Source organism: Mauremys mutica, chromosome 9, assembly GCF_020497125.1.
Source record: "Mauremys mutica isolate MM-2020 ecotype Southern chromosome 9, ASM2049712v1, whole genome shotgun sequence".
NCBI lineage: Eukaryota > Metazoa > Chordata > Testudines > Geoemydidae > Mauremys > Mauremys mutica.
This window is the reverse complement of record NC_059080.1, coordinates 40,207,696-40,224,514: the sequence shown is the minus strand read 5'-3', so window position 1 is coordinate 40,224,514 and position 16,819 is coordinate 40,207,696. Positions and strand designations below refer to the sequence as shown.

The following is a 16,819-nucleotide window of genomic DNA, read 5'->3' as shown; positions in this document are numbered from 1 at the left end:
GGTCTATATATATGGGGATAGAACAGAAATCCTCCTGGGAGATCTCCACGAAGCTCTCCTGGAGGTAATCGAAAAGCCTCCGCATGAGGTTCCTGGGGAGAGCTGCCTTATTGGGTGCTCCGTGGTAGCACACTTTTCCGCGCCAGGCTTCCATGAGGTATTCTGGGAGCATTGCCTCCACGAGCATGGCAGCATAGGCCCCTGGTTTGTGCTGGCTTTCACGCAGCATGCGCTCTCTATCTCGCTCTGTGATCCTCCTCAGGGTGATCTCGCTCGGAGACTCCTGCATTTAATTAGAGTAATTTGTGTACTGTTAGTATTGGGAATGCTTGACTGTTCCTTTGCATGACAATAAGCCTCCGTTTAGAGTCACGTGGTGGAGGCTGCAGAGGGGCAGCATACAGGGATCTTTCCCAGGGAACAGCCGCGAGGAGGTGGAACAGGGGCAGAGTTTATGCTTTCCGGATTGCCTGCAGCAAGAGGACAGTGCCATACATTCAGTTTTAAGCAGCCTAAAGTCTATGGCTTACCATGCCTGCCTGCTGCACGGATTCTGCTGTCCTGCCCCGCTTGTCTGATCTCCAGTGCAAGACCCCAGGCAATGAAAGTGAAAGCCGAAAATTAGAACTTGTCCTGAGTCAGTGCTCATGAGATAGGTGCTGTGCATGGTCTTGTTCACAGAGACTGACTAGACTATGTTCATAGTTCGCAAAAATGTGTCTTTGTAAGGAATTCACTCCCTTTTTCCCATCACACAGCTGCCACTGTATCCAGACCTGTTCCAGCATCCCCCTCACAGAGGCTGGCGCAGATTAGAAGGCACAAGACAAGGACAAGGGACGAGATGTTCGCTGAACTTATGGGCTGCTCCCGAGCCAAGGCGGCCCGGCAGAGCCAGTGGAGGGAGAACCTCTCTCAGTACCAGCGCTCACACAGCGAACGGGAGGACAGGTGGCGTCAGGAGGACCAGCAGGCGACTCAAACGCTGCTTGGACTAATGAGGGAGCAAACGGATACGCTCCGGCGCCTTGTGGATGTTCTGCAGGACCGCAGGCAGGAGGACAGAGCTCCCCTGCAGTGTATCTGCAACCGCCCTCCCCCGCCACAAAGTACCATACCCTCCTCACCCAAAACAACAAGAAGGAGGGGCGCCAGGGGCCGTGAAAACTGTCACTGCACCCCAGCAGAGTGCTCAATTACCCAAAAGCTCTCATTCCCTAAATTTTGAGAAGTCCTTCCCTTCCTGACTCACCCAAGCCCCAATCCCAGTTTCATCCCCTAACTGTCTAGTTGATTATTAAAAATACTTTGCTGTTAATTACTGTTTCCGTCATGTTTTTGTACAGAAGACTGTGTTTGAAGGGGTGGGGGTGGGGAAGGGGGTTGGTAATTGCATAGGACAGTCACCTTTACCAGGGTACAGACACAGGGGCAGGATCAGCAGCAGGTCACACACACAGTGCAGTCAGTAGGCACCCTGGTCAGTATGGGAGGTGGTTTCCATGTTCTGTGTGGGTGGGGCGGTACGTGACTTTGTAGCAGGGGAGGGCGGTTACAGATCTTATGCAGCGGCCCTTGTCCTGGACCACAGAGCCACACAGCAGGGGAATCTGTAACCGTCCTCCTCCGCAACAAGGTCACATAGCCCCCGCACACAGAGTCCCAAAAAGGAGGGATGGCAGGCGCCGTTGAAACAACCAGTCCGGCACTGCGGACTGCTCCAGGAGCAGGAGCCTGTCATTCCTCGAGTTTAGAGGCGGTCTTTACATCACTGCACACCCTACCCAGCACAGTCTGCATCCCAGTTTCAACTCTTTAACGCAAAGTCATTAATAAAGAAACCTTTGTTAAGTAACAATGGAACATGTACTTTATTTTTACACGTGTGTTGGAAGGGGGGAAACGGGGAATGTAACTGCAGAGGATAGTCAACAGTAACTGGGTAAAGAAACAGGGGCAGGTTCAGCTTCTCTGTAAAGAAACTGAACAGTCACAGGTCATGCTGCTCGCTGAGGAACCTAGCTTTCAAAGCCTCCCGGATGCACAGCGCTTCCCGCTGGGCTCTTCTAATCGCACGGCTGTCTGGCTGAGCGTAATCAGCAGCCAGGCGATTTGCCTCAACCTCCCATCCCGCCATAAAGGTCTCCCCCTTGCTCTCACAGAGATTGTGGAGCACACAGCAAGCTGCAATAACAATGGGGATATTGGTTTCGCTGAGATCCGAGCGAGTCAGTAAGCTCCTCCATCTCCCCTTGAGACGTCCGAAAGCACACTCCACCACCATTCTGCACTTGCTCAGCCGGTAGTTGAAGAGTTCCTTGTCACTGTCCAAGGCGCCTGTATAGGGCTTCATGAGCCAGGGCATTAGCGGGTAGGCTGGGTCCCCGAGGATCACTATAGGCATCTGCACATCCCCAACAGTTATTTTGTGGTCCGGGAAGAAACTACCTTCCTGCATGCGTCTAAACAGACCAGAGTTCCTGAAAACATGCGCGTCATGAACCTTGCCCGGCCACCCGACGTTGATGTTGGTAAAACGTCCCCTATGGTCCACCAGTGCTTGCAGCACCATTGAAAAGTAGCCCTTTCGGTTAATATACTGGCTGGCCTGGTGGGCTGGTCCCAGGATAGGGATGTGAGTTCCATCTATAGCTCTACCGCAGTTTGGGAATCCCATCGCGGTGAAGCCATCTATGATGACCTGGACATTTCCCAGGGTCACTACTTGCGTGGGCTACTTGCATCACAGCAACCCCCACGGTAGATTTGCCCACGCCGAAGTGGTTCGCTACTGACCGGTAGCTGTCTGGCGCTGCAAGTTTCCAGAGGGCTATGGCCACTCGCTTCTGCACAGTCAGGGCTGCTCGCATCCGGGTGTCCTTGCGCTTCAGGGCAGGGGACAGCAAGTCACACAGTTCAAGGAAAGTGCCCTTACGCATCCTGAAGTTTTGCAGCCACTGTGATTCATCCCAGACCTGCAGCACTATGCGGTCCCACCAGTCCGTGCTTGTTTCCCAGGCCCAGAATCGCCATTCCACAGCATGAACATGACCCATTGCCACCATGATCTCCACGGCGCGGGATCCCGTGCTTTCTGAGAGGTCTGTGCCACTCTGAGACTTCATGTCCTCACCCTGCTGCCGGAGCCTCCTCGCCCGATTTCTCAGCAGCTGACTGTGGAAGAGGTGGACGATAAGGTGCGAGGAGTTGACAACGGCCATAAGTGCAGCGATGATCGCAGCGGGCTCCATGCTCGCAGTGCTGTGGCGTCCGCGCTGTCACTGACCAGAAAAGTGCGCGAACAGATTTCCCGCCGGCGCTTTCAGGGAGGGAGGGAGGGCAGGAGTGACGGTTGAATGATGACAGTTACCCAAAACCACCCTCGACACATTTTTTCCCCCAGCAGGCATTGGGGGCTCTACCCAGCATTCCAATGGGCAGCGGGGACTGCAGGAACTGTGGGATAGCTGCCCACAGTGCACCACTTCCAATGTCGACGCTTGCCCCGTTAGTGTGGACTCACAAAGTCGAATTAGTGTTCTTAGTGTGGATACACAAATTCGACTTTGTAAGGTCGATTCCACAAATTCGAGTTAAGTTGAATCGAACTACTCTTGTAGTGTAGACATACCCTTAGAGACTAACAAATTTATTTGAGCATAAGCTTTTGTGGGCTACAGCCCACTTCATCGGATGCATAGAATGGAACATGTAGTGAGGGGATATATATACATACAGAGAACATGAAAAGGTGGGAGTTGCCCAACCAACTCTAAGAGGCCAATTAATTAAGATGAGCTATTGTCAGCAGGAGAAAAAAAAACTTTTGTAGTGATAATCAAGATGACCCATTTAAGATAGTTTGACAAGAAGGTGTGAGGATACTTAACATGGGGAAATAGATTCAATATGTGTAATGGCTCAGCCATTCCCACTCTCTATTTAAGCCTAAATTGATTGTATTTAGTTTGCATATTAATTGAAGTTCAGCAGTTTCTCGTTGGAGTCTGTTTTTGAAGCTTTTCTGTTGCAAAATTTCCACCTTTAAATCTGTTACTGAATGACCAGAGAGGTTGAAGTGTTCTCCCACTGGTTTTTGAATGTTATGATTCCTGATGTCAGATGTGTGTCCATTTATTCTTTTGCGTAGAGACTGTCCGATTTGGCCAATGTACGTGGCAGAGGGGCATTGCTGGCACATGATGGCATATATCACAGTGGTAGAAGTGCAGGTGAACGAGCCCCTGATGGCGTGGCTGATGTGATTAGGTCCTAATCACCTGCACATCTACCAACATGATATATGCCATCATGTGCCAGCAATGCCCCTCTGCCATGTACATTGGCCAAACCGGACAGTCTCTATGCAAAAGAATAAATGGACACAAATCTGACATCAGGAATCATAACATTCAAAAACCAGTGGGAGAACACTTCAACCTCTCTAACCACTCAGTGACGGACTTGAAGGTGGCAATTTTGCAACAAAAAAACTTCAATAACAGACTCCAAAGAGAGTCTGCTGAACTCGAATTAATATGCAAATTAGATACAATTAACTCAGGCCTAAACAGAGACTGGGAATGGTTGGGTCATTACACTAATTGATTCTATTTCCCTATGTTAAGTTCTCCTCACACCTTCTATGGGTCATCTCGATTATCACTTCAAAGGTTCTTTTTCTCCTGCTGATGATAGCTCATCTCAATTGATTGGACTCTTACAGTTGGTATGCATACTTCCACCTTTTCATGTTCTCTGTATGTATAAATATCTCCTGTCTGTGTGTTCCACTCTATGCATCCAAAGAAGTGAGCTGTAGACCACGAAAGCTCATGCTGAAATAAATTTGTTAGTCTCTAAGGGTATATGTCTACACTTCCAGATTAGTTCGATTTAACTTAATTCGAATTTGTGGAATCGACCTTACAAAGTCGAATTTGTGTGTCCACACTAAGGACACTAATTCGACTTTGTGAGTCCACGCTAACGGGGCAAGCGTCGACATTGGAAGCGGTGCACTGTGGGAAGCTATCCCGCAGTCCCCGCTGCTCATTTGAATTCTGGGATTTCCCCGCAATGCATGCTGGGGGGAAAAATGTGTCGAGGGTGGTCTTGGGTAACTGTCATAATTCAACGTGCTTTCGGACGTCTCAAGGGGAGATGGAGGAGCTTACTGACTCGCTCGGATCTCAGCGAAACCAATATCCCCATTGTTATTGCAGCTTGCTGTGTGCTCCACAATCTCTGTGAGAGCAAGGGGGAGACCTTTATGGCGGGATGGGAGGTTGAGGCAAATCGCCTGGCTGCTGATTACGCTCAGCCAGACAGCCGTGCAATTAGAAGAGCCCAGCGGGAAGCGCTGTGCATCCGGGAGGCTTTGAAAGCTAGGTTCGTAGAATCATAGAATCATAGAACTTAAGATCAGAAGGGACCATTATGATCATCTAGTCTGACCTCCCGCAAGATGCAGGCCACAAAAGCTGACCCACCCACTCCTGAAATAATTCTCTCCCTTGACTCAGCTGTTGAAGTCCCCAAATCCTGATTTAAAGACTTCAAGTAGCAGATAATCCTCCAGCAAGCGACCCCTGCCCCATGCTGCGGAGGAAGGCGAAAAACCTCCAGGACCACTGCCAATCTACCCTGGAGGAAAATTCCTTCCCGACCCCAAATATGGCGATCAGCTGAACCCCGAGCATGCGGGCAAGACTTTCCAGCCAGACACTCAGGAAAAAGACTTTCAATATCCCAACATTGACCCTCGGTACTAATTACCAGTGGTCACACATTACTGACCTATTGACTAAATCACGTTATCCTATCAAACCATTCCCTCCATAAACTTATCAAGCTTAATCTTAAAGCCAGAGAGGTCCTTCGCCCCCACTGTTTCCCTCGGTAGGCTGTTCCAGAATTTCACTCCCCTGATGATTAGAAACCTTCGTCTAATTTCAAGCCTAAACTTCCCGACTGCCAATTTATATCCATTTGTTCTCGTGTCCACATTAGTACTGAGCTGAAATAATTCCTCTCCCTCCCTGGTATTTATCCCTCTGATATATTTAAAGAGAGCAATCATATCTCCTCTCAACCTTCTTTTGGTTAAGGAAAACAAACCGAGCTCCTCAAGTCTCCTTTCATACGACAGGCTTTCCATTCCTCGGATCATTCTAGTGGCCCTTCTTTGTACCCGTTCCAGTTTGAATTCATCCTTCTTAAACATGGGAGACCAAAACTGCACACAGTACTCCAAATGAGGTCTCACCAACGCCTTGTATAACGGGACTAGCACCTCCTTATCTCTACTAGAAATATCTCGCCTAATGCATCCCAAGACCACATTAGCTTTTTTAACGGCCACATCACATTGCCGACTCATAGTCATCCTGCGATCAACCAGGACTCCGAGGTCCTTCTCCTCTTCCATTACTTCCAACTGGTGAATCCCCAGCTTATAACTAAAATTCCTGTTAGTCATCCCTAAATGCATAACCTTACACTTCTCACTATTGAATTTCATCCTATTACTAATACTCCAGTTTACAAGGTCATCCAAATCTCCCTGGATGATATCCCGATCCTTCTCCAAATTGGCAATACCTCCCAACTTCGTGTCATCCGCAAACTTTATCAGCCCACTCCTACTTTTGGTTCCAAGGTCAGTGATAAATAGATTGAATAAGATCGGACCCAAAACCGAACCTTGAGGAACTCCACTGGTAACCTCCCTCCAACCCGACAGATCACCTTTCAATACGACCCACTGCAGTCTTCCCTTTAACCAGTTCCTTATCCACCTCTGGATTTTCATTTCGATCCCCATCTTTTCCAATTTAACCAGTAATTCTTCATGCGATACCGTATCAAACGCCTTACTGAAATCAAGATATATTAGATCCACTGCATTTCCCTTGTCTAAAAAATCTGTTACTTTCTCAAAGAAGGAGATCAGGTTGGTTTGGCACGATCTACCTTTCGTAAAACCATGTTGTAATTTGTCCCAATTGCCATTGACCTCAAGGTCCGTAACTACTCTCTCCTTTAATATTTTTTCCATGACTTTACATACTACAGATGTTAAACTAACAGGCCTGTAGTTACCCAGGTCACTTTTTTCCCCCTTCTTGAAAATAGGAACTATATTAGCTAATCTCCAGTCAAACGGTACAACCCCCGAGTTTAGAGATTCGTTAAAAATTATCGCTAACGGGCTTGCAATTTCACTCGCCAATTCCTTTAATATTCTAGGATGAAGATTATCCGGGCCGCCTGATTTACTACCGTTAAGCTGTTCAAGTTTGGCTTCTACCTCGGATACTGTAATTTCCAACCCCGCACCTTCATTCCCATCAGTCACTCTGCCACTATTCCTAAGCCCTTCATTAGCCTCATTAAAGACCGAGGCAAAATATTCGTTTAGACATTGTGCCATGCCTAGCTTATCCTTAATCTCCACTCCATTTACAGTTTTAAGCGGTCCCACTTCTTTCTTGGTTTTCTTCCTATTTATATGGCTAAACAACCTTTTACTATTGGTTTTAATTCCCTTTGCAAGGTCCATCTCTACTGGCTTTTGGCCTTTCTCACTTCATCCCTACACCCTCTGACCTCAATAAGGTAGGTTTCTTTGCTGATCCCTCCCATCTTCCACTCCTTGTACGCTTTCTGTTTTTTCTTAATCACCCCTCTGAGACACTTGCTCATCCAGCTCGGTCTAAAACTGCTACCTAAGGACCGTTTTCCCTTTCTCGGGATACAGGCCTCTGACAGCTCCTGCAACTTCAACCTGAAATAATCCCAGGCGTCTTCCGCCTTTAGATCCCTAAATATGTTAGTCCAATCCACTTCCCTAACTAGTCGCCTTAATTTAGTAAAGTTAGCCCTTTTGAAATCGTAAACCTTAGTCTCAGATGCAATTTTGTTTATCCTTCCATTTATTTTGAACCGAATTAGCTCATGATCACTCGAGCCAAGGTTGTCCCCTACAATCATTTCCTCAACAAGGTCCTCACTACTCACCAAAACCAAATCTAAAATGGCATCCCCCCTCGTTGGTTCAGCTACTACTTGATGAAGGAATTCATCAGCTATCATGTCTAGGAAAAGCTGAGCCCTATTATTATTACTAGCATTTGTTCCCCAATCTATATCCGGGAAGTTAAAGTCTCCCATGATCATACAGTTCCTATTAGTATTTACCTCCTTAAAAACATTAAAGAGCTCTCTATCCATATCCAGGCTAGATCCCGGCGGTCTATAGCACACCCCAATCACTATCCCAGGGGAGGCTCTAGTAGTTTTCTTCCCTAATGTGACCATTGCCCAAACAGACTCCGTATTATCCATTCCATTACTAGTTATTTCATTACAGTTTACCTCATTATTGACATACAATGCTACTCCCCCACCTTTACCTTTGTTTCGGTCTTTCCTAAACAGCACATACCCTTCCATACCTGTACTCCAGTCATGATTACCGTTCCACCATGTTTCGGTTATTCCTACGATATCCGGTTTCAATTCTCGGACCAGGAGCTCCAATTCCTCCATTTTGTTACCTAGGCTTCTCGCACTGGTGAACAAACATCCTAATTTTTGCTGTTTGGCTTCTCTCACCTTTGTTACCCAATTTGGTAGGGATACAGTACCACCTGTATGACCTATTGGTCTAGTATCCATCCCCCCCCCGTCTTCCTTACATCCAAACCCCTCCCTCTGGCTATATCCGTTCTTATCCTGTTGTCCTCCCTCTCAATGTTTAAATTTGGCGTGGAGAGTGCCTGGACATCTCCCAACCGTCTCCCCCCCAATACCTAGTTTAAAGCTCTTTTGATCAGATAAGCCAGCCTCCCTCCTAGAAGTCTATTTCCTTCCCTACTCAGGTTCCTCAGGGAGCAGGGTAACCTGTGACTGTTCAGTTTCTTTACAGAGAAGCTGAACCTGCCCCTGCTTCAGTTACTGTTGACTTTCTTCTGCGGTTACATACCCCGTTCACCATGTTTCCCCCTTTCCAACACACGTTTAAAAATAAAGTTAATGGAACATTGTTAATTAACAACGTTTTCTTTATTAATGAATTCGCGTTAAAGGGTTGAAACAGGGACGCAGACTGTGGTGGGTAGGGTGTGCAGTGATTTTAACACCGCTTCTACACTCGAGGAATGATAGGCTCCTGCTCCTAGAGCGGTCTGCAGTGCCGGACTGGTTGTTTCAACGGAGCCTGCCATCCCTCCTTTTCGGGACTCTGTGTGCGGGGGCTATGTGACCTTGTGGCGGGGGAGGACAGTTACAGATTCCCCTGCTGCGTGGCTCTGTGGTCCGGGACAAGAACCGCTGCATAAGTTCTGTAACCGCCCTCCCATGCCACAAAGTCACGTACCCCCCACCCACACAGAACATGGAAAACACCTCCCAGACCGACCAGGGTGCCTACTGACTGCACTGTGTGTGTGACCTGCTGTTGATCCTGCCCCTGTGTCTGTACCCTGGTAAAGGTGACTGTCCTATGCAATTAACAACCCCCTTTCCCCCCCACCCTTCACAGACAGTCTTCTGTAGAAAAACTTGACGGAAATAGTAATTAACAGCAAACTACTTTTAATAATCAGCTACACAGTTAGGGGATGAAACTGGGATTGGGGCTTCGGTGAGCCAGGAAGGGAAGGACTTCTCAACATTTAGGGAATGAGAGCCTTCTTGTATTTGTGCACTCTGCAGGGGTGCAGTGACAGTTTTCACGGCCCCTGTCACCCCTCCTTCTTGTTACTTTGGGTGAGGGGGGTTTGGGACTTTGTGGCGGGGGAGGGCGGTTGCAGATACAGTGCAGGGGGGCTCTGTCCTCCTGCCTGCGGTCCTGCAGAACATCCACAAGGCGCCGGAGCGTGTCAAATTTTCCCTGGGCATTTCCTGTGTGGCTGGTCAGAACATCCAAGCTCGGACTGCTGTCCAGAGCATCAACAGAGTAGTGCACTGTGGGATAGCTCCCGGAGCTACTAAGGTCGATTTCCATCCACACATAGCCTAATTCGACATAGCCATGTCGAATTTAGCGCTACCCCCCTTGTCGGGGAGGAGTACAGAATTCGAACTAAAGAGCCCTCTAGGTCGAACTAATTAGCTTCCTGGTGTGGACGGGTGCATGGTTAAGTCGAATTAACGCTGCTAAATTCGACAAAAACTCCTGGTGTAAACCAGGCCTAAGATGCCACAAGTACTCCTGTTCTTTTTTAAAAATATAGTTCAAAGCTCATTGAAGCTGCTTCCAGACTGAGCCTAGTTCAAAGGCACATTACCTGCAACGAATGGACAGCCTTCACCCAGGGTCTCCAAGAAGAAACAGATCAGCATCTGTGAAAGGAAAACTGTTTAACCAGTGACTTTAAAACTGGAATCCAAACATTAAAGAAAGCACAGTAACTTCCAAGAATGAAACACAATTCTATTGTTCTGTAATATACAGAAGGTGGTTTATACCCTCATCCTTAAAGATTTTAAGGTGCCTAACTGTCATTGATTGATATCTTTGAGGATCTGGGCCTTAGGCCACGTCTATACTTACCCGCCGGGTCGACGCGGCGAGTTCGACTTCTCGGAGTTCGAACTATCGCGTCTGATCTAGACGCGATAGTTCGAACTCCGGAAGCGCCGCGGTCGACTCCGGTACTCCACCGCGGCAGGAGGAGTTGCCGGAGTCGACCTTGGAGCCGCGGAGTTCGCTTCCGCGGCGTCTGGACGGTAAGTCATTCGAACTAGGGTAGTTCGAATTCAGCTACGTTATTCACGTAGCTGAATTCGCGTACCCTAGTTCGAACCAGGGGCTGTGTGTAGACCAGGGCTTAGATACTCATCCACATCAGTAAAAGGCTAGACTAGGGCAGGGACACTACAAGAGATCTAACTCAATTGCTGAAAAATCCTTCTCTCCTGCTTATTTGATTTCTTAAGCTCATTTTACCAAGGTAAAGGCAAATCTCCAAGAAAATCATCTGACCCAAGAAACCAAAGTATAATGACACACAAAAAGTAGCAGCAATTGTGACATGAAGCCAGATCCTTAGCTTGGGTAAAACTGTTGCAGCTTCATTGAAGCAACACTAGTTCAGCTAAGTACTTAAGTACTTGCTGAAGATCAGTATGCAGACCAATGGGGAAGACACAACACTTCCGGAACTAAGTTTACCCACAGGATGAAAATTCGGAAGCACTGACTGCTGTCTGGAAATCAATTAACCAGAGGTACTTAACATGTTTGTATTGGACACCCAATGTTTTTGTTCTTGATTACAAATGTTTGTTCTTTAACTTATGTATCAGCACATGAAAGACACCTGCTAGGTCATCTATAGTTTGTTCTTCAGGGGCCACCACAGAAAGTTTTCTAGTGCTTTTAGTTTTAGTGTTTTCAAATATTTAGAAACAGCAGAAGTGCTATTTTGGCTTTTGTTTTTTAGGGAACGAGGCAGCAGTTAAAACAGCAGCATGCCACTAATAATGGCTCATCTACACATAGAGCTACACTGGAATGCTTTAAATTTAAAATGTACCGTATCCTAGAATTATTTTCATGTGTCAACATGCCCAACTGAATCTCAGGAACCATGTTATCATTACTCTCCTCCACTTCCCTTGTTTTTTGTTGATATACTCACTTGTTGCATTTTGTCTCAAGGCTGAATCCTGCAGACACATGCACCCCACTAACCTTACTCACCTAGTGCTATTAACTTCCAGTTGGGCTGCTCATATGAGTAAAGTTACTCACACAGACCTTTGCAGGATGTAGGCTCTTCAAGGTAAGAGACTATGACAACTGCAGGGTGCCTAGCACAATGGGGTCTGGCCCCAATCAAAGCCTTTGGGGGCTACCATAATATTTGTGATCAGAACTCAATACACATTCAATGTTAGTCACTGAATTTAGTATTCCCTACTGCACTCCTTGATTCAGAGGTGCAGTGGAACCCTGTGGGCCCTGTTAACAATGAAAAAGATGCCAAGACAGCTTTGGTTCTTTGGTTAAAACTTGTGATGCCAAGCAGTAGGTAGTGAGTGTTATATTTCAGTACCCTTCTGAACATGCTTCATGCGGGTCCCGCTTCATAGCAGTCTGCGACTCCCGGGGTCGGGGGGAGGGGGGGACAGCAAAGGGTGTTGCCATTCAGTATTGGGAGAGAAAACAGGAATATAAAGCAATAATTTCCCAGTCTATTCCCCAAGAGGCTTGAGCGAACCAGGTGCGGGGTCCCAGGGGAAGGGAATGCTTCGCAGACACGTCTCCCTGGCCTGTCCCCGGTTTAACTAAAAACATTTCCCTTCCCCTGGGGCGACTTCTGCAGCGAAAGGCTTCTTCTATCCGCTCTCCCTGGTGCACCCCTCTGCTCCCTCCAAGCCTGGCTCTCACACCGAGCCGCGTCAACCGGAGAGTCCAGGAAGCTGCACACACCTTAACATGGGGCTCTCGCAGGCTGCGTTGCTGGCTGTGTTGCGGGGAGAAGGGAAGCGGTGATTTTTGCGTCTGGCTGCCCAATGCTGGCCACCCCCGTAAGCCGCCAGCGCCTGCCAAGGATCGGGTGCACCCCCTGCCCCTGCCGTGAGTGGGAACCCGCCGAAGGGTCGCTGGGGCAGATCATTGTGTGAAAGGGCCCGAGGCTCGGCCCGCAGAGGGAAGCGCGCAGAGCGGATTTCCTCTCCCCGTTGTTCTGGGGCGCGCGGGTCTCCTGCACGGCCGGGGGCAGGAGAAGAAAAGCACCAAAGAAACCTTCCTAATAACCCTCTTCCCAGCGCTGGCCCCAAGCCAGGTGTGGGGTTGGGCATAAAAGAGCCTATCGGGGTGCAAAGTCCCAGCTCGGGAGGGGGTGACCGAAGAGTGAAACCGAAAGTTAAAGACACGCCCAGCAAACAGTTGGCAGCCGGGACAGGAAGGTGCCAAATCACCAACTGCAGATCCTAATCTAAAGTGTACATAGAGCAACATACACTTACCTCGGCTAACAGCCGCCCTAGGGCGGGGCCCAGGATTGCTAAAGACACTGGTGAATCATTTCCACCCTGCCCTCCTTGACAGGGCCTTGCTCAGATAGTCCCTCCCCAGGGCAGGGCTCTAAGTCCAGCCTATCAGATCAAAAAGAACAGGAGTATTTGTGGCACCTTAAAGACTAACAAATTTATTTTAGCATGAGCTTTGGTGAGCTGCAGCTCACTTCTTCCGATGCATAGAATGGAACACACAGACGGGATATTTATACATACAGAGAACATGAAAAGGTGGAAGTATGCATAACAACAGGCAGAGTCTAATCAATTGAGATGAGCTATCATCAGCAGGAGGAAAAAAAAAACTTTTTGAAGTGATAATTAAGATGGCCCATAGAAGGTGTGAGGAGAACTTAACATAGGGAAATAGATTCAATTGGTGTAATGACCCAACCATTCCCAGTCTTTGTTTAGGCCACAGTTAATAGTATCTAGTTTGCATATTAATTCAAGTTCAGCAGTTTCTCTTTGGAGTCTGTTTTTATCAGATCAGTTTCAGAATCATAGACTATCAGGGTTGGAAGGGACCTCAGGAGGTCATCTAGTCCAATCCCTTGTTCAAAGCAGGACCAATCCCCAACTAAATCATCCCAGCCAGGGCTTTGTCAAGCCTGACCTTAAAAACCTCTAAGGAAGGAGATTATACCACTTCCCTAGGTAACCCATTCCAGTGCTTCACCACTCTTCTGAGTGAAAAAGTTTTTCCTAATAGCCAACCTAAACCTCCCCCACTGCAACTTGAGACCATTACTCAAGAAGAGTAGCCCTGTTAGTCTGTAGCCACACAAGGAGGAGTCTGGGGGCACCTTGAAGACTAACAGATTTATTTGGGCACAAGCTTTTGTGGGTAAAAACCCCACTTCTTCAGCTGCATGGAGTGAAAATTACACACAGGCATAGATATACTAGCACATGAAGAGAAGGGAGTTACCGTACAAATGGAGAAGCAGTGATAACAAGCAGGGGCAGCTCTAGGCACCAGCAAAGCAAGCAGGTGCTTGGGGGAGCCCATTAGCAGGGACAGCAGCTGGCAGGGATCCAGCCTGGGAGCTGAGAACCAACAGGGGTCCCTGGGAGCTGTAGTTCCTTGGTTAGCTCCCTGCCTATAGAGCCAGCCCTGGAGCAGGGAAAGAACTACATTTCCCAGCATTCCCTTGGCCACTATCAATAGGAAAGGGAGGGGGAGGCACTGTGAATGGGGAACAAGTATGCCCAAGGAGTAGAAGGCTTTGGCCCAGATACCCCCTTCAGAAGGCATCCCCAGACCGGATTAGGGATACTGGTGTCAGGGCTGGCTCCAGGCCCCAGCACGCCAAGCACGTGCTTGGGGCGGCATGCCGCGAGGGGCGCTCTGCCGGTCGCCGGGAGGGCGGCAGGCGGCTCCACTGGACCTCCCGCAGGCGTGCCAGCGGAGGGTCCGCTGGTCCCGCGGCTCCGGTGAACCTCCCGCAGGCATGCCTGCGGATGCTCCACCGGAGCCGCGGGACCAGCGGACCCTCCGCAGGCACGTTTGCAGGAGGTCCACCGGACCCACGGGACCGGCGACCGCCAGAGCGCCCCCCGCGGCATGCCGCCGTGCTTGGGGTGGCGAAATTGCTAGAGCCGCCCCTGACTGGTGTGACCTCACCTTGCAGCCCCCAGAGAAAGAATTGGGTGGACTAAATGGACAGTGCCCCTCTCTGTCTGAAGCCTAGCAAGGGAGGTATGTGGCTCCCACTAGAATTTAAAATAAAAAGTAAGGGAGGGGAGCTGGACCTGGGCAGCTTTAGATACAGTACCAGGCACGTAGGAGGATTTCCACTTCTGAGCCATGGAAGAAGAAATTGACTTTTCCTTTCCAGATTTAGCTAATATTCAGAAAGGGAATCTAGTACCTGCCTTCCAGATTTGAACACCTCAAAATTCAAGAGTGCTCAAGCTCAATTTGGGCAGCTGTTACTTCATTTCTCCCAAATCAAATATACCAATCCACTGTAATTTGCTGTAGAAAATGTAGGATAAAATTGAGCAAGAAATGCTTCCCAGTGGTTCTTAGGACTGGAATTGCTATTTTCAACAGCCATTGCCTTTTTTTAAAAATTAGTTTAAAAGGAAGACAATGATATTGCATTGGCACATTCCCCATAGAAAGAAAGAGTGGAACAAAAGAGTAATAAAGGCACCTCAACTTTTCCTCATTTATGGAGGACAGTCTTATAATATGCATCCAGATATCCTCCAATCACACAAGCTGAAAATTGTCCCACTTTACTGCAGTTCTGAAACCATATGGGAACCAATCCTGTCTCTGTTCTGTGCACATCCAAAATTCCTGCTGAATGACCCGTCCTGGGAGTGAGTTACCAGTGACCCAGGGCTGGGGCGGCAGGGGGAAGCCCAGGGCTGGGGCGGGGACAGCCAAAATTATTTTTGCTTGGGGCAGCACAAAACCTAGAGCCGGCCCTGATGACAAGGCCAATTCAGTCAGGGTGGATGTGGTCCACTCCCAATAACTGATGAGGAGGTGTCAATACCAAGAGAGGGTCATCAGTTATTGGGAGTGGACCACATCCACCAGACTCCTCATTGTTCCTATCAGACCAGTATATCTTCAGCACTGCGGATGTGGGGGGGGGGGGTAGATTTTTCACACCCCTGAGCGCGGCAGTTAAACCCCTGTAAGGCCAGTTATACACTGCATACTTCGGTATAGCTACATCACTCAAGGGTGTGAAAAATCCAGCCCTGCCCCTGTGATGTAGTTATACCGACCTTAACCACCGTGTAGACATAACTACTGCCTCTCGCCAAGGTGGAGTAACTAAGCCAACCGGAGAGCTCTCTCCCATCAGCTTAGAGCGTCTTGACCAGAGGCACTACAGTGACACAGCTGCATTGGTGCAGCAGATCTGATGCAAGTTTGTAGTGTAGCCCTGCCCTGAGTTTATAGTGTAGACCTGGCTCGGGAGTTTGGCAGTAACTGCATGGCTTACTGGTGTCCATGCCCCTAAGCGATGTACCTATACTGGCATATATTTGTAGCCAGCTCTGCACTATAGACATACATTGGGAGAACCACCTCGCTCAGGGGTGTGAAAAATCCATGCCCCAGAACAACTTAGTTATACCTAGAGCCCTGCGAATCTGCAGATATCTGCTGATATCCACGGATGCAGATATCCGTGGACCATATTTGCGGATCATGGATGTATGTGGATCCAAATTTTATATCTAGAGCCCTACAAATCTGCAGATACCCGCTTTATAGAGACGTTGGTGGATTGCAGATTGGATGTGGATACAAGTTTTGTATCTGTACAGGACTCATGTAGACATGACTGTGTCTGCAGTAGAGCTTCTCCCATCAACACAGCTACCACCTCTTGTGGAGGTGGATTAATTAAGCTGATGGGAGAAGCTCTCCCATAAGCATAGTAGTGTCTTCATTGAAGCGCTACAGTAGGGGTCCCCAACGCAGTGCCCGCAGGCACCATGGTGCCCGCCGGGGCATCTAAGTGCGCCCACATACTGGCCAGTGGACGAGCATCCACCAAAATGCTGCCTACAAGCAGCGTCATCCAGAGGCATCGCCGCCTCTGGGTGACGCTGCTTGTCGACGGCATTTTGGCAGCAACGCCTATTGACATTGCTGCTTGTTGGCGGCATTTTGGCGGATGCTCGTCCGTGGTCACGGTCCTCCGTGGCTCGTCCAGACGAAAAAGATTGGGGACCACTGCGCTACAGCATTTTAAGTGTTGACCTGTGATATATTGTCTGGAAGCATTTTTCTCTCCATCTCATACTT

At 48.6% G+C, this 16,819-nt stretch overlaps 1 long non-coding RNA gene across 1 annotated transcript; it reads right to left on the bottom strand.

Annotated features, from left to right (window-relative positions):
- Window positions 1–226: 226 nt before the first annotated feature.
- Window positions 227–13,105, bottom strand: LOC123377849. The gene is made up of 3 exons (XR_006582358.1): window positions 12,985–13,105; window positions 10,296–10,350; window positions 227–283 (listed from the first exon to the last, which is right to left on the bottom strand). It is a non-coding gene; the product is annotated as an uncharacterized LOC123377849 (long non-coding RNA).
- Between the last annotated feature and the right edge of the window lie 3,714 nt (window positions 13,106–16,819).